At 42.5% G+C, this 22,301-nt stretch overlaps 1 protein-coding gene and 1 long non-coding RNA gene across 26 annotated transcripts in view; one reads left to right on the forward strand and one right to left on the reverse strand.

Moving 5' to 3' along the window:
- The window catches only part of RBFOX1 (RNA binding fox-1 homolog 1), a 2,180,200-nt gene that overhangs the window by 961,296 nt on the left and 1,196,603 nt on the right, over positions 1 to 22,301 (reverse strand). The gene's annotated exons all lie outside the window — the stretch shown is intronic.
- On the forward strand, positions 4,255 to 6,587 carry LOC137206369 (uncharacterized). Its single transcript, XR_010934627.1, has 2 exons — positions 4,255 to 4,728; positions 5,293 to 6,587. It is a non-coding gene; the product is annotated as an uncharacterized lncRNA (long non-coding RNA).

Here is a 22,301-nt window from a genome sequence, read left to right on the forward strand (position 1 = left end):
CGATGGCAGACATCATTAAATGCTGCAAATGTAGAAACATAATTAAATTAGCTGATAATCATCATTCTCCCTCTATAGAGGCTCTAATTTAATGCACTTGCAAATGTAATGAGGCTCGCTGGATTGAAAAATATGTGGAAATAACAGAAACAAGATTACATTAATTGGAAGCGATACTGATAAGGCAGATTGCTCTGCATTTTTTTTTTTTTTTTCGCGGTACGCGGGCCTCTCACCGTTGTGGCCTCTCCCGTTGCGGAGCACAGGCTCTGGACGCGCAGGCTCAGCAGCCATGGCTCACGGGCCCAGCCGCTCCGCGGCACGTGGGATCTTCCCGGACCGGGGCACGAACCCGTGCCCCCTGCATCGGCAGGCGGACTCTCAACCACTGCGCCACCAGGGAAGCCCTTTTTTTTTGAAAACCACACAGTTCTGAAAACCATGACAAGACTTGCTTCCACCCTAGTTGGAAAGAACTCAGGGAGCATCGGAGTAAGAAGGAAAAAGGCAAGAGAATGTCTTCTTAAAGTTCTAACAAAATGAGTCAATTCCATCAGAAATACCTGAAAACGGAAAGGAGCCTTGATTTTGTGTCCCTTTTTATAAATGGCAATTTGGCTCCAGGAAGATCCTTATTGTGCAAGTCTACACACCTCCACGAATTCATTTATTCATTCAAATTGTTACTGTCGTTGGCAAGCACCTACTATGTCTCAAACTCTGGGGTTACAGGGGTGAAAAAAAAAAAAAAAAGCTGTGTTTTGGGGATTTCCCTAATTTAAATTGACTTGGCTTTCTGTACTTCTCAGTTTAACACTTAACCCAACAGCAGTTAAATAATTGATTGTGAAATTGTTTTCGGAATGCACCGCTCTCTCACTACCCACCAGAAGGTAATTTCTTAGAAGACAAGGCTTGTCCCTGGGGGTGTCTTTCATGGTCGTTTACATGGTTCATGTTCCTTAGGTGTTTACTGAATAAATAAAAGAATTAATTTAAAATTACCCTCCTGGGCTTGACATTAGAATAGTGGGAAGGGGCTCTAGCATTGTTCTTCTTCTGCCATGGTTTTACAATCACCTTTAGAAGTTTTCAGTGACCTCAAAGAAAATATCACAAAACGTACCCCCCCCAAACCCATTTCCATTCACTTTCATTTAAAACACAGCTTCCCTGTGGCTACTTTGGAAATAAGAGATGGGCCTGTAAAAATCATCCGAAGTGGGGCTTCCTTGGTGGCGCAGTGGTTGAGAGTCCGCCTGCCGATGCAGGGGACACGGGTTCGTGCCCCGGTCCGGGAGGATCCCACATGCCGCGGAGCGGCTGGGCCCGTGAGTCATGGCCGCTGAGCCTGCGCGTCCGGAGCCTGTGCTCTGCAACGGGAGAGGCCACAACAGTGAGAGGCCCGCGTACCGCAAAAAAAAAAAAAAAAAAAATCATCCGAAGTAAAGACATCCTAACTGTCAAGGGACAGAACATCACTGCAAGCAGAACAAAAGTAAGTGGAAGGCAAGACACTCTGTAGAAGGCAGTTGTAAGAGCCCCAGAAGGTCCATGGTTTATTCACTATCATTACTCACTTCTGAGCTCCCTGACAGCTATAATCAAGGATACAGCCCTGCAAGAAAACCAATCTCACCAAAATCAGAAAAATAGCCAAGGATTTCAAGTAGGCAAGGGACAGGCTTTTTTCTTTGCTTTAACAACTCCGAGGACAAACTACAAAAATGTTGCTTAGTAAAGGAAGGGATGAGACATTTCACTTACCGAAGTGTCTTCCCCTGGTTTCCTCTTTAGGAAAGTGTTACCATATCAGCTACCTATGCGACCTATCTCCTGCCTCCCATGCAAGTTGTGTTCCTTTGCATACTTGAAATTTTTTCCCCCACATCCTCCTCTTCTGTGGCATGGAATTGTGGGAAGAACCATAGAACAGAATTTGCATGTAGCAATATGCGGCACAGAATCATTATCAGTTGTTGTGTAAAACCGACAATGACACACCCTCCCCATCATTGGGTTTCACTGTCTGTCAAGGGTATGGTCTCTGCTCTCCACTCTCATCACAGCAGCCTAGCAAACACCGGCTTCCAAAATTCAGGTTAGCTCTGTTTCCTTCACAAAGCACCCCCTTCTCCCCTGCAATCTTATTTATTAACTTAATTTGTTTGTATCATTTGATATCTTCCTACTGAAATGGAAACTGCTGGAGGGGGCAGGGGTAGGGGAAGAGCCTTTGTAGTTCACCAGCACGTTCCCAGTTCCCATGTCACTGCCCAGGACATAGTAGGTGCTTAATAAATATGAGTGGAAGATGAACAAAGGTCATTAAATAATGCATTTGGTCAAAGAAGCTTTGCTAAAGATGTGGCATGCCCATAAACAGCTGGTGTTTTTTAAAATTGTTTAAGGATGTGAAAGAGTCTAAAGGAAGAGGTCCATAAGAGAATTAAATGTATTAACTAGCATCTTCTAAGAACCCACCGTGTTGCGCAACCTGGCAGAATAAGATCATGGACAAAACAACCAAAACTGAATTCCTCATTTGCTCTGTGCCTGAATTGCACAACAAGCTTTAAGCCCATCAGTGACATTGATTATCATGATTTTAATAAGAAGGCAAAAATCCAAGCACAATTTCTAAAAACAGGGAAACTCAAGAGGATTGAGATGGACAAATGCCCATTTACTCATTCATTCATTCATTCATCCTTTTTAACCATTTCACATTCATATATTCATGTACTTTTCCTTCCCTTCATCCAAGAAACTCCTTAAGAGATGCCTACAATGCCTACAATAACTCAGTAAAAGATTCAAATGTTCCATAAACATTCCCTTTCCACGTAGATACCCACTCAAACCGATATAGCACTCCTGGATCTTTTAATGGCCTGAAAATGAAGCAAGCACCTTTGGCCACCATGAACTTTGCAACAAATATGCAGCATTTTATGTTACAACTTCTTCCAAGTTCACTTTCTTCCAGACTTTCAGTTATTTTTTAATCAATTCATTCACATTGAGTGCACATCTTCTTTAAGTGTCCCTCAAGATGTTTTCTTTGCTCTCGTTGTGTTTGTCAAACTGGTATGGACTGGTCAGCCCATGTCCTCGGACTGGCCAGTGAGAGCACTGAATTCTTCTAGCTGCAGTGATTAGCATAGAAGTGGAGTTATTCCTTAAACCAGGTCATCAGAGCTGATGAGCATTAGCCCAGGACTTCTGAGGTTTGCTCTGTTTGTATTGCAGTTTATACATCGGTATGTGTTGTGAGTTGCAGTGCGTGTCGCCAAATAGAAACATCCAAGTCCCAACCCCTGGCACTTGGTAAAGTGGCCTTATTTGGAAAAAGGGTCTTTGCAGATGTAGTCAAGTCTCTTGAGATAAAGTCATCCTGGATTTAGTATGAGCCCTAAATCCAAAGACTAGTGACCTGATAAGACAAAGGAGGGAGATTTGAGGCAAACAGACACAGAGAGAAAGTGACGTGACATCAGGGGCAGAGACTGGAGTGATGCAGCCACAAACCAAAAAACGCCAAGGGTAGCTGGCAGCAGTCAAAAGTTAGGAGAGGTGCATGGAAGGAATTCTTTGTCAGAGCCCCCAGAAGGAGCCAATCCTACAAGCAGACTTCTGGCTTCTAGAATTGTGAGAGAATGAATTTCTCTTGTTTTAAGTAGTTTGTGGTAGTTTGTTACTACCAAGAAACTAATACGGTGGGTGTGGGTCTGGAGTTTCCAGGACATACATGGATTACCTTGAGAAAAAACCAACAAAGCTGAAAGCAGTTCTAAGAAGTGGAGAAACAGAGCTTCCTAATAGCATACAAGGTCTAGGCACAGCCAAAAGCCAGTCCCACCCTGAAACTCTTTGGTTGCAAGAGCATGAATAAATCCTTCCTATTTCCCTTGTTTGAGCTGAGTTTACTTAGAATTCAGTCTGTTGCAACCTACAGAGTTCTAAGGAAGCAGAAAGCCATACATTTAATGAGAAAAGAGGTAATTGGGGAGCTGACTGAACAGTGATTGTTGTAGTTTCACAAATTGGTCTGCAGGAAGAGGATACATCACCACGCTCTCCCCGCTTTTATGTGAAGCTTGGCATGGACAGCTTTTTAAAGAGTCAAACTGGACTGGACGTTTTCCCTTGTATCAAGATATGCCAGCCTGAGTGATGGGGCTGCCAACTCATTATCACGGAACCTGGAATTTAAATTAGAGTTGTGTTGCAACAACAGTGTCAGACAGGCTGCCTCTCTGCTTAGGGGGAGACATCAGAAGTTGTTTTTCCTTCCCGGACAGAACATGTCCTTGATCGCGTGCTAAGTGCCGTGCGTGTTAAGTGTCTGGAAGTCGCTGTAATTGGTATGCAGCCCTGACCCTTTGGGGGCTCTTTATTGCCACCGTCCACTGTCCTCCCAGATTCCCTGGGAAATGATTCAGCTCCTCGCATGCCTTCTTTTCAGCCTGGGATTCTGGACTATAAATAACCCTCTTGCGTTCTCTGTGTTGTGTTCTCACCCTATAACTCTGCTTTTGTGGACGGCTGTGCTCCTTCCTCATCTACTGGGAGGACAACAGCAGAAGTAAACACAGGGTTCCAGGTGGTGAATTATTCATCAAGAGAAGCAGGACGCAGCCTCACCTGGCACACACAGCAGCTCCAAGCACACGGCGTCGGTGGATTCTGCCGAATGTTTACCTTGAGCAGCCAGCTTTATAACAAGTGGGTACTGTTTTTCCCCCCCTTTTCTGGTGCTAACACATCACGTTCAAGTGTTGGGGTGAAGATGAGGATTCTGGAACCAAGTACAGATGAATCTGAACCCCAGCTCTGCCATGCATTAGCCATATGCGTTCTTGGGCAAGTTATTTAAGCTTTCTGCATTCTCATGCCTTCCTCTGTAAAATGAGTATCTTAACAGTACTTTCTCCAAAGCGTTGTGTGAGGATTAAAGAAAACAATCCACATTAAGTGCTTAGTGGTAACATAATAAACACTAGTTATTACACTTGTGTATGATGGTCATTATAAATGTGGGACTCCGGACACACTCCTCTAACCTTCCTGTGTTTCGGTGTCTTCTTCCATAAATAATAATAGTCTCTATCTCATGCGGTTATTGTGCATGTTGAATGAGCGTGCACATGTTAAGTATTTGGAACAGTGTTCTAAGTAAATGTTCAGTAAGTGGTATCAATTATAATCAATGGTTTTGTTGCTCTCGTTTTATTTTTCTAAGGGATACGCATAATCGCATTCAGTAATCATTAAGTATCACTATGGCAGGTCACGATGCAGGATGCCTGGAGATAAGACGGACAGCCAGACCCAAACTACCCCTCTTCTTATGTCCATGGAAACACATAAATATAACTGGGAACACAAACATTCAAGATACAGTGAAGAAAAGGAGTGAGTGGAAATTCTGCCTAGGGCAGTAAAAAGCATCACAAAAGTTGCTGCATTTGAGCCGAGTCTTGCATGACAATGAGGAAGTGGTTTCCAGGTGGATAGGAAAAACAGGGCAAGCAAGGCTTCCAGATGCTCATATGAGACACTGACGTGCACGAAAGCACGGAATGGGGCACAAACAGTAAACGGTTCTGGAAGGGCAAGTTTGCACGGAAGCATGCTTGAAAGGCCACCTTAATGTTTGAAAAGCTTCATTTTTGCCCTTACAGCTGCCCTGACACCCTCCAGGTCTCCATGCGACTTTCTATCCTTATCCAAATCCAGGTCACCTCCTCAGGAGACACTCCCTGACCTTCCTAAATAAAAGGACTCCATCACTCACTCTCCACGGCTGTGGCTCATCTCCTCCAGCTGAGATTATATAACACTTCCGTGCTGTGTCTATTTATGTATTGACTGCCTTCCCTCCATCAGACTGTAGGCTCCCTGAAAGTCAAACCTCATTTGTGATGTGCACTCACCCTCAGCACCTGGAACACATGTGGGGCACTGAACAAATGTTTTTGAATGAATGAATGCAAGAATGTTGTGACTCCTAGCTGGAGGTTCAGGCCTTCAGACCGGTCTACACCATCCAGGTAAAGGTGACTCTTTGAGGCTTTCCAGACCTCCAAGGGAGGAAGATCAGGATCTACTTCCTTCACATTCTGGACATTAACGGTTTCATATAATCAATTCCAAACTTGACTTTTCTTAATGGAACTTTACACAGAACCCCATAGAGAGATGAGGTCAAGATGTCGATTCTAGGCTGAAGTTATCAAATGTGATCTCCAGGCTTTCATAATCCCCTCCCACCTGCTGGATGCAGATGCTGCTACTGCTGACGATGATGATGAACACGATGGTGATGATGCTGCTGACAAAGAGACCCAGGGCAAGGCTGATCCACACGATGGGCAGAACCTGGGCCCCTGAATCACTGAGGAAAGGAAGCCAACTCCCGGATCCAGCATGCCCAACTTGGACTATGAGATAACTGAAAAAAACACTTCCATTGCCTTTCAGTCATCAGCATTTGTGGGGAGGGGGCTCTACAGATTATCGCATATGGTTACCAATAAACTAGTTAAAAATAAACTAATAAACTTTTAATTTTTATTTATTTATTTATTCGTTCATTCATTCATTCTTAGCTGCGTTGGGTCTTCGTTGCTGCATGTGGGCTTTCTCTAGTTGCAGCAAAGAGGGGCTGCTCTTCATTGCGGTGCATGGGCTTCTCACTGTGGTGGCTTTTCTTGTTGCAGAGCAGGGCCTCTAGGTGCATGGGCTTCAGTAGTTGTGGCACACGGGCTCAGCGGTTGTGGCTCATGGGCTCTAGAGCGCAGGCTCAGTAGTTGTGGTGCACGGGCTTAGTTGATCCGCAGAATGTGGGATCTTCCCAGACCAGGGCTCGAACCCATGTCCCCTGCATTGGTGGGTGGATTCTTAACCACTGCGCCACCAGGGAAGTCCCTAAACTTTTTAAAAGAATGTGAAATATGGGCACAGATATGCTTTAATTATTGACTAAGCCGGCGCCCAAAGAGGAAAAAAAGAAAAAGTGAGTACAGGTAAAATGATGCAAACCTTGCTTCTGCAAAAAAGCCTGACAACTCCCACAAAAGAGTTCCTGCTTTGGGAACGGGGCTCTGCCCCGACCTGCTGTGTAGCCTTCCATATCGACAGCAGCCCCCTGACATTCTTCACGGTGAAACTGGGCAGTGTCCTTGTCTCTGTATAGGAGTTCAAAATCAGGACTCAGCAAGTGAAGCTCTCATGTCAGGGGGCTGGTACAACTGGCTCACAAAGAGTTCCTGGAACTAAGGGAGGTTATGGGGGCCGTGGCGGGTGGGGGAGAGACTCGCGTCGCTGAGGATTAGCGAGCAAGGGAATGCAATTCCACATGCCAAGCAGACCGTGCCTGTGAGAAGGGAAATATGGCTGAGCCTGATCCATCTGCTGTGAATGGCAGTGCCGACTCCTCACGTGCATGCCAACAGACAAAAGCTATAAATAGAGACCTTCCAAGAAGGGGGAAATGGGCATTTGCATTGATCTCCTCCTGGATCTAGAGAGTGTGATGGAAAGCACATAGTCATTTCATGGAAAAGGAGTTCTTTATTTTGAGGGAATGATGGCCTGTCCCATGGCCATGCTTATTGGGAAGGAGGACCTCAACTAAGCAGGTTTCTGAATTATTAGCATGGGTGACTGAAATTCTAGTTTAAACCCACTGGGGAACCCTCTGAACAAAAAAATTTCTTGACCTTTAATGGAGTAGAAAAATGCTATTCGTAGAAGGAAAAATAGTCACTAACAAAATATCTGTGTTGTCAATGTAAACTGCATTTCATATAATGAGCTTGCATTAAGCAAAGGAACAACTGTCTTCAGGATACCATCTGAATGGTCCTTAGTCTGCAGCAGGGGACTAGCAGACCTTGTTATTCATCACATGTTATTTCTTGGAATGCTTGTGTCTGGGTCCCAACTGCAAATAACTGGATTGAGCAGCTGGGATCCAGACATCTATATCTTTTTTATTTTTTTTTAAGTATAGTTGATTTACAATGTTTCAGATGTACAGCAAAGTGATTCAGTTATATGTATACATTTTTTTAGATTATTTTTATTACAAGATATTGAGTAGAGTTCCCTGTGCTACACAGTAGATCCTTGCTGTTTATCTATTTTATATATAGTAGTGTGTACCTGCTAATCCCAAGCTCCTAATTTATCCTTCCCCCATTTTCCCCTTTGGTAACCATAAGTTTGTCTCCTATGTCTGTGAGTCTATTTCTGTTTTGTAAATAAGTTCATTTGTATCATTTTTTAGATTCCACAAATAAGTGATATCCTGGTATTTGCCTTTCTCTGTCGACTGACTTCACCTAGTATGAGAATCTCTAGGTCCATCCATGTTGCTGCAAATGGCATTATTTCATTTTTTTTATTGCTGAGTAATATTCCATTATATATATATTTATCCATTCATCTGTTGATGGACACTTAGTTTGTTTCCATGTCTTGGCTATAGTAAATAGTGCTGCTACAAACATTGGGGTGCATGTATCTTTTTGAATTAGAGTTTTCATCTTTTCCAGATATATGCCCAGGAGTTGGATTGCTGGATCATATGGTAACTCTATTTTTACTTTTTTAAGGAACCTCCATACTGTTCTCCATAGTGGCTGTACCAATTTACATTCCCACCAACAGTGTAGGGTTCCCTTTTCTCCATACCCTCTCCAGCATTTATTACTTGCAGAATTTTTTGATCATGGCCATTCTGACCGGTGTGAGGTAATACCTCATTGTAGTTTTGATTTGCATTTCTCTAATAATTTGTGATGTTGAGCATCTTTTCATGTGCCCTTTGGCCATCTGCATACCTTCTTTGGAGAAATGTCTATTTAGGTCTTCTGCCCGTTTTTCAATTGGGTGCTTTGCTTTTTATATTGAGCTGTATAAGCTGTTTGTATATTTTAGAAATTAATCCCTTGTTGGTTGCACCATTTGCAAATCTTTTCTCCCATTCCACAGGTTGTCTTTTCATTTTGCTTATGGTTTCCTTTGCTGTGCAAAAGCTTTTAAGTTTAATTAGGTCCCATTTGTTTATTTTTGCTCTTGTTTCCAGCTGGGATCCAGGCATCTATATCTTTTAAGTGTCTGTTAACAGCAAAAAGATTTGTTGAAGTCCTAACCCCCAGGACCTCAGAATGTGAACTTATTTGAAATAGGGTCATTGCAGATGTAATCAGTTAAGAAGAGGTCATACTAGAGTAGGGTGGGTCCTTAATCCAATATGACTGTGTCCTTATACGATAATGACCATGTGAAGACAGGGACATGAGGAGAATGCTACATGAAGACAGAGGCCGAGATTGAAAGGATGCTTCTATAAGCCACAGAACTTCAAGGGCTGGAGGGAAACCACTGGAAGCTAAGAGAGAAGGCAGATTCTTCAAAGCCTCCAAAAGGAACCAAAACTGCCAACACCTTGATTTTGGACTTCTGGTCTCTACAGCTGTGAGGGAACAAATTTCTATTGTTCATCAGCCCTAGGACGCTAATTATAGTGTCCCACAAGTAACTGCTCTATCCATTCCTGGTTAAAACTGACCAGATCCAAACAATCAGATCTGCTTTTATTCTTTAAAATAACCATCTACTTCCTGGATAGATGCCCACATTCATCATGAAAAATCCCCAGTGATGTTCATTCTTGACACTCAGAATGATATTTAAAGATGCTTGGCAGGCAGGAAGTACACCCAACAGAGTACTTAGAGAGAAGATATTCTTCATATCTTCAGTCTATTATTATTATCCATGCAAAATACCCTTACATGTAGCAGGTGATTTGAAAGGCATCAGACATGATAATTATTTCACTATTTAGAAGGAACATTTTCTGAATGATACTGTCTATAAAAATATTATGTTACATCGAGCATTCAATACTTTTGGTGAATCCCCAAAATATTACACGTTCGTCATAAAATCCTCAAAAAATAAAGACATTTACAGGGCAGAAGGTGAAAGTTATTTCTAAACCTACTTCTCAAAGGAAAACTCTGGTTAGTAATTGATGTATATTCTTCCATATATTTGGATTATCTGTACCTACCTATCTTCACATGGTGGAATTAGATTTCTACCTCACCATGTTTAAAAATAATCTCGTATTCCACAGCATTAGATAAACATGTCATATTCTATCTAGCAACCACTAGGATTGTGTTACATAGTTCCCACTGTACAATCAATTGTCCTTCCATGGAAATGATGTCATCATTTACATGTTTTGGGGTGGTTTAACCTACTAACCGCCCCACTTCATATAGAAGCTACTCTGCTCTTTTGTGCCAAGTACTATTCGATGGACTTTTTGGGTGTGTTATGAACTGGCCCCCACCGTGGGCATTCCCACAAAACTGCTCCCCATCTTTCCCAAGTTCATCCTTGAAGCAAATTATTTTTCAAACTGAAAATCCTTTAGCAAAGATGACAAATAAACATATGACACAGAGGAGAAACACTCAGCAGAGGAGTTTCGGGAAAGCTGATGCTGACGGATGCCTCACGGGGGACCGAGGAAGCAAGTGTAACGCCTAGAGGTTAAGGCACACGCAGCGTGAGAGTCGAGTATTAATCAGGCCTGACAGCTCCTGTATCAGGGTATTTATCCCGTGAATTCCAAAACACACACAGATGCTGAGATCAGCACCCGCCTCCAATCTCTTTGCTCATGAACCACATGGGGGCTTGGTTTGTCAAATTGAGTTTGGTAGTTTGGACGTTTGGTTTTAAGGAAACACTCCTCTGGAACAAACATCCAGGAAATTAACTGCGCTAGCCCCATGGAAATTCCAGCGGTCTTGTAAAAATGGTTTCTGCTGTGTGACAATGCACCGCTGAAGCTTACTGAAGCCAATACATTTCATTAGAGATGAACACATGCATATACAGCACACACACACATACAAATATATATATATAATATATATATGTGTGTGTGCGTGTGTATTTATTTAATATTTTTGAAAGCAGAGGCAGTATTTGTTCTATTCAAAAACATGTAACTGGAGGAGTCCGCTATCTGGCATACAACTGTTACTCAATAAATACCTCTTGAGTGAACAAATGCATTATTTCATCTTTTGGTGAATGTGATAGAGGCACAAAAGGAGGGGGAAATGTCACTTGAAAATTTGGGCCTATCCTAGGAGAAACAGCTGATTTCTAGGGACAGGAGAAACAAAATGTGCATGAACCATATTTTAGTGCAGAAAATAAGGAAATTCTCACAACACAAAGGGATGGCGGAAGGTCAAAGGGACACAGGAGCCAACACGAAAGGGCTCCCCTTGGCCAAAGCTGGACCATCTGAACAACAAATACTTTGAGATTATAGCCCAAAGTATAAAACAACTAGATACAACTAGATATGAGTCCACACTTATATATATAAATAATTGAATTTAAAAATGAAAGAAAAGAGACAAATATTCTTTTTTTTTGCGGTACGCGGGCCTCTCACTGTTGTGGCCTCTCCCATTGCGGAGCACAGGCTCCAGACGCGCAGGCTCAGCGGCCATGGCTCATGGCACAGCCGCTCTGTGGCATGTGGGATCCTCCCGGACCAGGGCATGAACCCATGTCCCCTGCATCGGCAGGTGGACTCTCAACCACCGCGCCACCAGGGAAGCCCGAGACACATATTCTTTACTAAAATTTCCAAATAATACAGAGATCTAGATAAAACCCCTTCCACTTACTTCCCCTCACCCTGAGCGTGGGCTGGACTTGGTTACCTGCACTCAAAACATCACGTACGGAAAGGAGGGAAATGGTACCCACGCAGGGGAGAAACCTGGCAGATGCGATTCCAGGTGATTTCTAACTTGAAGTACTGGGAAGGGCACCTCACCTCTGTGGTCTTCTCCCCCCAAAACTATAACTCACAGCTAATCATGAGAGGAACATCACACAAACCCAAATTCAGGGACGTTTTGTATAATACCTGACCATTACTACTTAAAACTGTCAATGTCATGAAAAACAAGGGAAGACTGAGAATCTGTCGTGGCCAACAGTAAGTGAAGGAGATGTGGTGATCATGAAATGGGGTGCCCTGGACTGGCTCCTAGAACACAGAAAAGGAGAGTAGTGGAAAATCTGGTGAAATCTGAATCCAATCCGGAGTCCAGTTAGTATGGTAGCAAAGTTGCTTTCTTAGTTTTGATAAATAAACTCTGATGATGGAAAATGTCTATATTAGGGGAAAATTGGGGAGGGGTATATAAATCTAAACTTACGGTAAGCCTGAAATTATTCCAAAATAAAAGTTTATTAAATTTTTTAAAATGAGTATATTCTTACCAGTGATAATACCTAGATCTGTAAGCTTTTGTGTACAAGAGGGAGTGCTTTTTCAGAGGTAGATATCGAGGTAATGCAAGAAACAGAAACAATTCTCGGCTTTTTAAACTAAAGGGATTTAACCCAGGGAACTGGGAAGAGTCAAAGAGCGGATGGTGAGAGAACACAGAAACTGGAGTCTTCAAAAGCGGCCACAATCCTTGAAACTGAAAGTCAATGGGAACCGGGGGTGTCTTCAGAGCTCAGGAGCCAGGGCCACCTGCCATGGTAGACACTGCCCAGGGGAGCTGGAACTATGGAGGAGGATGCTGAGGGAGCATCTGGAGACACTCCAAGAAGCAGAGAGAGGGAAAAATAAGCCCGGGCTTCTCCTGAGCTCAAGTTTTCCACCTATACCTCCCATTGTCTAAATGCACCCAAAAGCCATAGGCAAGGTACCCCAAGAAGCATCCTTCTCTGAGATAGGAACAAGAGCAGAGGAAGAGAGAGGACAGCTCTGAGTGTCCTCTGGCAGTTTTCTGGAACAGTGGGACATGACTATGAAAAACCATGCTCGTTGCGGAGTCTAATGTCATGAAAAAGGATGTTGATGTATGAGTACCAGAGTCAAGAGTGGGCAAGGAGCTTTGACACACACCTCTAAGAGGTCAAAGATCGGCATCATATTCAGGTAGATGAAAACTAACAAAGCCCCTTATAACCTCCTCCCCACTTTTTTTTTGCTTCTGAGGAATTAACAGTAAAATCTTATTCTGTAATAACATATATTTTGTTACAATTTGGCGTTAAGTATGTCTGTGCTCCGGCTAAGGAGAAAGTAGCTCTTGTTCAAATGAAGAGGGAGGGAGGGAGGGAGGGAGGGAGGGAGGGAGGGGAAGAGAGAGAATGGCTCCTAAGTGTTTACAATGACTGGGAAATGTTTATCTGACGACAGTAACATATTAAATGAATTATTATATAATAATGCTTAATTTTCAAGGATCTGGATATCAAAGCTAAGACTTCCATTCCATTGTAACTGTAATAAACACAGCGGTTTACTAATTATTGTAGCAATTAAACAGAATTGTTTCTGAAAGATTCAAAGTCTATTCCAACATCTTTCCGATAGTCACCCAATGCTTAGTCAGATGGGTGCTGGACAGGCCACCTACAGATTCTCTGGGGAGCCTGCTAAAAATCCAGAATCCTGAGTTCCCCTCTTAGGGATTAGGATTCAGTAGGTCTTGAATGCAGTGACCTGAGATAGACTTAAAAATGTACCAGTGTAGCAATGTGGTACCCTAGAGTCGTCAAGGTAACCATTTGCCTAGATGTGTGAATTCTGGGAAGAGAGGGCTTTCTGATGCAATGGTATGCAAGGAGAATAAGAAGCAATACCTTACATAATCCCCACCTCAGGTTCTGTTTACCTCTTTAAGTCTCTGCCTTTCTTTCTCCCCAACACTTGTATTCCTGAGTTACTAGAAATACACTTAGCACTATAAGGTGCACAAGCAAGAGCAAGAGATTCACTCCAATGACAAATCCACTGGATGACTGCATTTGGGCAAAATGCTGTCACTTCTGGTTTCCCTCTTCAGGGCTTATTGATGATTGTAAATTCAAAGCAGCTAGAAAGCTGATATGGCCACAATGCAAGACCCAGTCCACAGTCTGTGCTTGATAATATCATCAGTAAATATAGCAGAAACCCAAACTGTATGTAAAACAATGGAAACAACGCCAGAGGGCTAACTGTAAGAGCTAATATTAGTCGTGTTACGAAGATGCAATTGTGGATTTTTATTTTCCTAATTGGACTGGTTAACTGTATTATGAAATGACTCATGCGTTTTTAAAAGATGATCCACTCATTTCTTTGGCAGTGACATCATTCTTAAGCAGATTAAGTGACAAGAAAGAAAGAATCATAAACTCTTGGAATCACATAGACCTTAGAATTTTATGTGTGTGTGTGTATAATAAAATATTGAAGATGCTTGAAGCAACTCCAGAGTTCATGTCATTTCACTTCTACTTCCTAATTAGTTTGTACCACTAAAAATTAAGGATACTTTCTTATATGACCAAAATGCTATCATCACAAGTGACAAAATCAATGACAAGATTCATAGAGTTTTGGGAAATAAAAGCTACTTTAAAGATCATCTTGTCCTTTGGTAGTTTCCTGTCCATACTAATTTTTTTTTTTCCTGTAAGCCTTGCTGGGGTTATCTCAGTGACTCCAAAAAGCTGGCATGGAAAGGCGAGGGGAGTGTTTGTACAAACAGCAAGGAGTCAAGGCAGAAACAGATGGGTGCAGAACAGGAGCGTTCAAGGGCTCGCAAGAACCAACAGGGGCTCCCAGTGTTTCAAGGGCAAGGCTGCGAATTCACAAGACCAAAGGCAGCTGGGCAAAGCATCCTCTCTGGCTGGAGAAACCCCAAGGCTAAGAGATGAAAAGGAGATCAAAGTTAAGAAGTTACAAACAAACTTCACTGAATAGCCCACTTGCTCCAGAGATGGGATAAATCACGAAGTTGGGGATTGAAACTTTCCAGAAGGGTAACGTGGCAAATGAAGTGAAAGGGACATCCGTCTGTGCCTATAAAATGCCCCCCCAAAAGGACAAGAAACAAGAAATGCAGCCAATTACCCAGATGTGAACCCTAAAATTAGGGCCATCCTGATGTCCAGCAATCACAGTCCAGATGTCCTGATGGATGGGAAAGAGGTGGGAAGCAGAGGATCCTGTCTGCCGACACTGCCTTGAGCCCGGTGGTCCTTAACGCTGTTGTACTTTACAATCACCCGGGGAGCTGTAACCAGTCCTAATGCCCAGAACCCACCCCAAGAGACTCTGATGCATTAGTCTGGAGTCGGGCTGACTGAAACACTGGCAATGTTTTAAAAAGCTCTCCAGATGATTCCAATGTGTGTGAATGTTGAGAAACACAGATCTAGCTGTAAGAGCAAGGATCTCAAATCAACGGTCCATATTCATTGCACAGATCGTTTTTGCTTTCTTACAGGCTTTCAGACTAGAGCTTTTAAATTGATTCCTTTAAAAATTTAAATTAAAAAATTGAGATGTTTCGTACAAGAATCTAATTTCTGTGTTCTCTTGAAAAAAATCAGAAGCTCTGGTAATTTGGGGCCGCGTTCCCAGGCAGCCACTTGACCCTTTAAACCGCTGTGTTCTGCTCCAAGCTTAGCCCTGGGACATTGGAGTTCATGAGGCTTATGCCCTAAGGGATGCTGTGATTCAGATCTTCCCGTGCCCACTCTTTAGATAATCGCATATTGAAACAGTAATTCAACTCAGACCACAGTGGCAAGGATTATTTTCCACTTGCAACTCTTTTTATTTTTTTGCCACTAGGATGGAGACTAGAGTATGAGGCTAAGCAAAGACTTAACGAAATTCACGAAATGGTGAGGCTCCTTGAAGAGCACTGTCTTGAGTCGGGATTTCTAGTATCCAGCTCTGGTTTTATTGCACTTTAGTTACAGGAATTTGGGCAGGAATCTTAACCACTCCAGGCTTCAGTGATTTTTAGTTGCATATTATGGGGGTGGGCTTCAGTTGTCTTTTTGTTCTAAGATTCGACAATTTTCTAAGTGCTGAATGATGGCGACAGAAACCCACAGACGGGAGAAAACAGCGAGTGGAATCAGAAGAAATGCATTTCCAGCTCCTCTTACGAGCGGATGTGGTTCACAGATGAACATATGAGCTGTCCATGCATCAGTGAGTCCCTGACCACCTTGGAGAGAAGCCAGTGGGACTGGATGAGAGAAGCTTCTCCCAGGAGTCCCAGCCTGGCCTCCCAGCATCATGTACATTCCCCCTGCCGGTGGCCTTCTTGCAAGAACATCATGGCATCTCGGGGGTCAGCAGTTGGGTTTCAGCACACACTGCTCATCTCCCCTGCCAGCTGGAGGTCTAACCACTGAATCATGAGATTTAGCTGAACTTCCCTTCCTGTTCTGGAGAGAGCACCCTGGATTCAGGCAAATAACAGTTTGCTGCTGTTTTTCTAAACAGCTTAGGACCAAAAACACAGGCAAGGAAAAGAAAACAAACAAAAAGAAACAGACACGTTGGACTTTATCAAAATTTACAACTTTTGTGCATCAAAGGACACTAAGGACAGAGTGAAAAGGCAACCATAGGATGGGAGAAAATATCTATAAGTCATATATCTGATATGGAACTGAGGTGCAGAATATATAAAGAACTCCTAAAACTCAACAACCACCACCAAACCCCATTTAAAAATGGGCAAAGCATTTGAATAGGTATTTCTCCCAAGAAAATATACAAATGTCCAACAAAGAGCTTAAGAAATAAACAATGAAGGGAAATGGAATCCATTCCTCTCCCCCTGTCAAGCCCTGCTTGTTTTCACTTTACTTCTTGGTCCCCTGTCCCTCGCCTTAGGAGAGAATAGCTGTTTATCTGAAGAGTCTAAGTTAATGATGTGACCAGCTGGCAAGGTCACTGTGCTTTTTTTTTTTTTTTTTTAACTTTTTATTTTATATTGGAGTATAGTTGGCTAACAATGTTGTGTTAGTTTCAGGTGTACAGCAAAGTGATTCAGTTACATAGAAATGTATCTATTCTTTTTCAAGTTCTTTTCCCATTTAGGTTGTTACAGAATATTGAGCAGCATTCCCTGTGCTATACCGTAGGTCCTTGTTGGTTATCCATTTTAAATACGGATAGCAAGGTCACTGTGCTTTAAAAGACATGATCCTTGGCCTCTCTAACATGCACTGCTTGGGTAAAACCCAACCACATCTTTTCCACTTTTTCTCTCTTGTCCTCAACAAATACATCTGGGAGGGCAAGTTAAGATGGAGCCACGTCTACAGACCTGATCTCATCTCTCTGTGTCCATACCTGTGCCTGTGCCTGTGTGACCTGGTCCAAAGGCTCAGGTTGGGGACAGGAGGAAGACTAAAAAAATCCCCTTAAAGCTTTGTACCAGAGCTGACTTCGGGGATGGAGAGCTCACAAAGCTACTACGGAGTGTTCCTGAGATTTCTGTCCTAGTGTTGCTCCCTGCATCTGGAATTCCCTTAGGGTCCCTACAGCAGGGAAGGGGAGTGCCAAAGACTGATTCATGACCCTCTCAGCGTTGACCGTGCTACCAACAAAAGCCCCAAGACTCTCACCTTAATCTCCAGTAAATAATAAGCAACGGAACAAGAAACTCTCATGAAAGCCCATCAGAGAAGGTACCCCCAAAGCAGCTTAAATGCCGAAGCTGTATCTTCCAAACGACAACCCAAGTTGGAATCATATCCTTGCTCAATTAGTCAGTCAAAATGACTCCTCCATTTCACAATCCAAAAAAAAAGTCCTAAATTGAATCTCTAATTCCTTTCTTCTCTTCAGTTTAAAGCACAAAGCCTTCAGAATTGGGCTAAAGGGGTTATTTAAATCCCTAAGCTGTTGCTACTCTATAATTTCTGGTCTGACACAAAAGTTTTCAAACATTTTTTTTCCTTTCATTCCTCTACTTTCAACGCCCTTTCTCGGGGAGTAACTACAGCTCTGACTATAATCACATTTAAGAAGCTGTATTTTCACACATTCTTCTGATCCAGAGTATTACCTGAGGAACTTTGTTTAGTCGTATTAGAGGCTTTTTCACAAATCTAATTCCCCAGTTAATAGCCCCAGGTATAATTCACATGAGCAACATTTAAGTTCCCCTGAAGGGATTTTTTTTTCTTTTCTTTCTCACACTGCCTGCGTCCTTGATCCACATAAAGGGATATAATCTTGCTTGTTACTTATATTGTCTGTCTGCAAGGATGAATGTTTCATAACGGGGCTGTTTCTTAAACGGTAAATCTATAAACTTGTAATTCTATCAGACCGAAATATTTAGGTGGATTCAGATTTGTCCTATTCCTTTTTTCGGCTCTGATTTCCCCAGAACTGATGACAGGTTTGTAAGTAATATTAACTGTCTTTTGTAGTAAATTACATCTTGTAATCACCGCAGTGTTCGTCTCTGGCCAGAGCAGTTATCAGCTGAAGCAAATAGAGGGTTTGGAGACTCTGCTATCTGTTTCCTTTCAGAATGCCTGAAGTCCTCTATAAACACGAATGTGCAGAATGAGAGGTCATCTTTTGAAAGCTATAATAAAACATGATTGTTAAAAGATGATTGTAACAGAACATGTGACAGGCTGCTTAGCAGAGCGGCCTCCTGACAGGGGCGTGGGGAGGAAGGAGAACAAAAGCTCCAGGAATTCTGTCTGTTGGATGTCCTGTCCATCAGCAACATCATTCATTTCAAGGAAAATCTGTCTTGGAGAGGAACTGAAAAGTAACCAGAGTCTGTGTCCCACCAACTTGGGTCATGGATCCTATGAGGGAGATGAGACCAGAGAGCCAAGGAAGGGACCCCCAAACTCCTTTCCTGATTGTACCAACACCTCAGCAATGACAGCCAGGTGTTGGACTTTTGGGGGGAAGATGATGATATAATAACATTTTGCATACAGTACTACGTGCTTGGGTCGTGTTCAACACTGTGCTTCCATTCTCTTAGTCAATGTCATTGACTGACACTAACTGAACACCTACTATATGCTAGGTATCAATCTAGTTGCTTTACGAGTGGTAACGCGTTGAATGTTCGCAGCTCCATAGGCTAAGAGTTCTTGTTACCTGCATCTGAAAAATGCAGATGTGAGAGCTGTGTTAAAGTACCTGCTCAAGATGACCTAGCTAGGAGGTAAGCAGCTGGGATTTGCCCCTGTACAGACCTGCTCTTAACCACTCTGCCATACTGACACTGAGCAGTATTAGTGACACCTGTTAGGGGTGTTTTGGACTGAATGTTTGTGTCCCCTGACCAAATTTATATGTTGAAATCCTAAGAGCCAATGTGATGGTATCAGGAGGTGGGGTCTTTGGGAGATGATTAGGTCATGAGGGTGGAACCCTCATAATTGGGATTAGTGCCCTTATAAAAGAGACCCCAGAGAGCTCCCTCTGTCATCTGAGGACACAGTAAGAAGACAGCCCTATGAACAAGAAATGGGGCCCCCCAGGCACCAAATCTGCCTGTGCCTTGATCTTGGACTTCCAGCCTCCAGAACTGTGAGAAAGGAATTGCTGTTCATAAGCCACTTACTCTACAGTATTTTTGAGCAGTCTGAGTGGACTAAGATAAAAGGATATTATGATTAGCACCATTTATGTAGGAAAAAGATGAGTCTCTGCAGGTAATAAGTGGTAGGAGGCCCCCTGCTGGCTGGAGAATGGAAGTCCCTAACCATTAGGCTCTCCTGCTGCCTCATTAGTATCTGAGCCTCTTAGGTGTGTTGCTTAGTAGTTTTGTGTTTGTGTGTAAAGGTGCCTTGTTATTCTGAGGTAAGCAGGGGATTCTGAGATGGATGGTGCATATCCCCAGAGGACTTTAACTCACAAGCAAGGAAAAGTCTGGGACTGGGAAATATTTGGGGAAGATCTTGATTAGCTTGAGGTCACTGAAACTCAAATTCTGTTTCTAAACGAAGATGCTACTTCTATGTCCGGAGTCACAATTGCACAAATACATATAACCACTAGAGGACCTCTGGCCAATTGCAAATTTAAAATGCATTCAACAAAAGCAGATTTGCCTTATTTAAACTTCTGTAGGGCAGCAAGAACAGTGCAGTCATCAGTACTCAGGTTCTGTACAATGATTTGAAACATGCTTTGATGTGAACACTGGGTTGGAAGAGTAAAATTATTCACTACAAGGCCATGGAGAATGCCAAACATTCATGTCAGATTATTTGGGACATACAGACTGGTATAAAGGAAAACATTTATAAGTACTCATCATCTCCCAGAGAGAACCACCATTAACATTTTTGAAACCCAGCAGGACCCTGTGGGGGCTTCCGAAGCACAAAAGCCTTTCTGTGTCCCCCATTTCTTATCTGTGGGAAAAAGGTTTCAGTCTCCTAGACCTTCCCTGGGTTGCAAAGGGCAGCGTCAGCTACTAATTAGAGGAGTGAGGGAATGCAGAAACAAAGGAAAGGCATCAAGAAACAACAGTGCAGCATGGGGTGGGTCCTGGTCCTCCTGGGGCATGTGCATAACAATCTGACACAGATCTCTGAGTTCTTCTCCAGGAAGGAAGGGCCCCACCCAGGTGGAGGATGGTGACTTCAGGCTGAGCACAAGCACTTGACCCCAGACTGGTTGGAACCAGAAGACTGATAATTGAGATTCCTGGGTCACCGACCTGTTACCTCCCCACCAACCAATGAGAGGAAGGTCACACACCCTGCAGCCCTCCCCCCAAGTTTTGCCTATAAAGACCTTTCCCTGAAAACTATTGGGAAGTTTGGGTCTTTGGAGCATGAGCCACCCATTCTCCTTGCTTGGTCCTGCAATAAATCTTTCTTATCTCCAAACTCTGACATTTTGGTTTTTTGGCTTCCCTGTGCATCAGGCACAAGGACTTGGGTTTGACAACATTTTTAGATAGGTCTTCAGGTTTTCACCCTATGCTGTAAATATAATAAATACGATAATACCTTATGGTTTTGATATATGGTTTTCTTTCTTTTATTGTGAAATTTTCTTTTGACACTAAAAATATTCTTAAAAACCATCATTCTGAATGGCCACATACTGTTTGATCATATGTATATATCATAATTTATTTAATAAGTCCTATTATATTGACATTTAAGGTGTTTCTAATTTTTCGCCATTATGCTTAATCCTGGGCTAATCATCTTTGTATAGACCCGTCTCATCTTCTCTGTTTATTCTCTAAAGATTAATTGCTGGGAGATGGCAAGAATATTGGTCGTATGATGCTGATTGCATCATTACTTGTAATGGCCAATAAAGTCAACCGAAATGTTTATTAGTAGGAGAATGGTTGGATAAACCACATCCATACTTAATGTGTGGTCATTCAAAATAGTAAGTTAAAATTTTATCTCCAGACAAGAGAAGATGTCTTAGCATACACGGGAATTTAAAAGCAAGTTAAAAACTATGTGCAATCCGGCCACATTCAAAAACCCTCCATATCTGTGGACATATGTACTGCATAAAGAAAATGTATGAGCATGTAAATATGTGAATATGTATGTGTTTGGATGTGTGCAGACACATCTGTAAAGGTGCCTTTAGCTACACGTTGCAGAAAGCCAAACCTGACCAACAGTGACCATACCTGTCAGGATATTAATTATGTCTTAAACAAAAAATCCAGAGAATCGACAGTCCTGGGCTTTCTCAGCAACTCTCAGAGGCTCTCAAGGACCCAAGCTCTTCCCACCTTTCTGTTCCACCACCTTTAGTCCAACAGGCTTAACATCCTAAGGATTCACCTCCTGGTACCAAGGTGACCATGGTGGCTCCAGTCATCAACACAATATCCAAAGGCAAGAAGCAGGCAATAGCACAGCAAAAGATGAGCTTCTTATGTGATTTCTCCTATTAAACTGGAAGAAAATCTGCCCATACTTTCTATGGACTTCTTGAGGCCTTATCAGCCAGAACTGATAGGGGACAGGGTCCCTAGTTGTAAGGGAGGCTGCAGTACTGAGGATCTGGCTTTTCTAGGTGGGTATGGGAGGTAGAGAAAGAAAGGGAGAGGACAGGATGGCTTTGGGGTATACAACTGACAAACCTTACTAGGGAGATGCAAGAGGGAGGGGATATGGGGATATATGTATGCATATAGCTGACTCACTTTGTTATACAGCAGAAACTAACACAACATTGTAAAGCAATTATACTCCAATAAAGATGTTAAAAAAAAAAAAAACTTACTACAAAATAACAAATAAACAAAAAGCCTGGATGAATATGCACCAACCTACTTCTCTGGCTACACTTGAATGCTAGAGTCTATATGAAGATTAAAGAATTTTCCTTAATAATTGATAAAATTGACTGGGTGACATTTTATACAATGGATGTAAACTTTTGC

This window comes from Pseudorca crassidens, chromosome 15 (genome assembly GCF_039906515.1).
Source record: "Pseudorca crassidens isolate mPseCra1 chromosome 15, mPseCra1.hap1, whole genome shotgun sequence".
NCBI classification, from domain to species: domain Eukaryota; kingdom Metazoa; phylum Chordata; class Mammalia; order Artiodactyla; family Delphinidae; genus Pseudorca; species Pseudorca crassidens.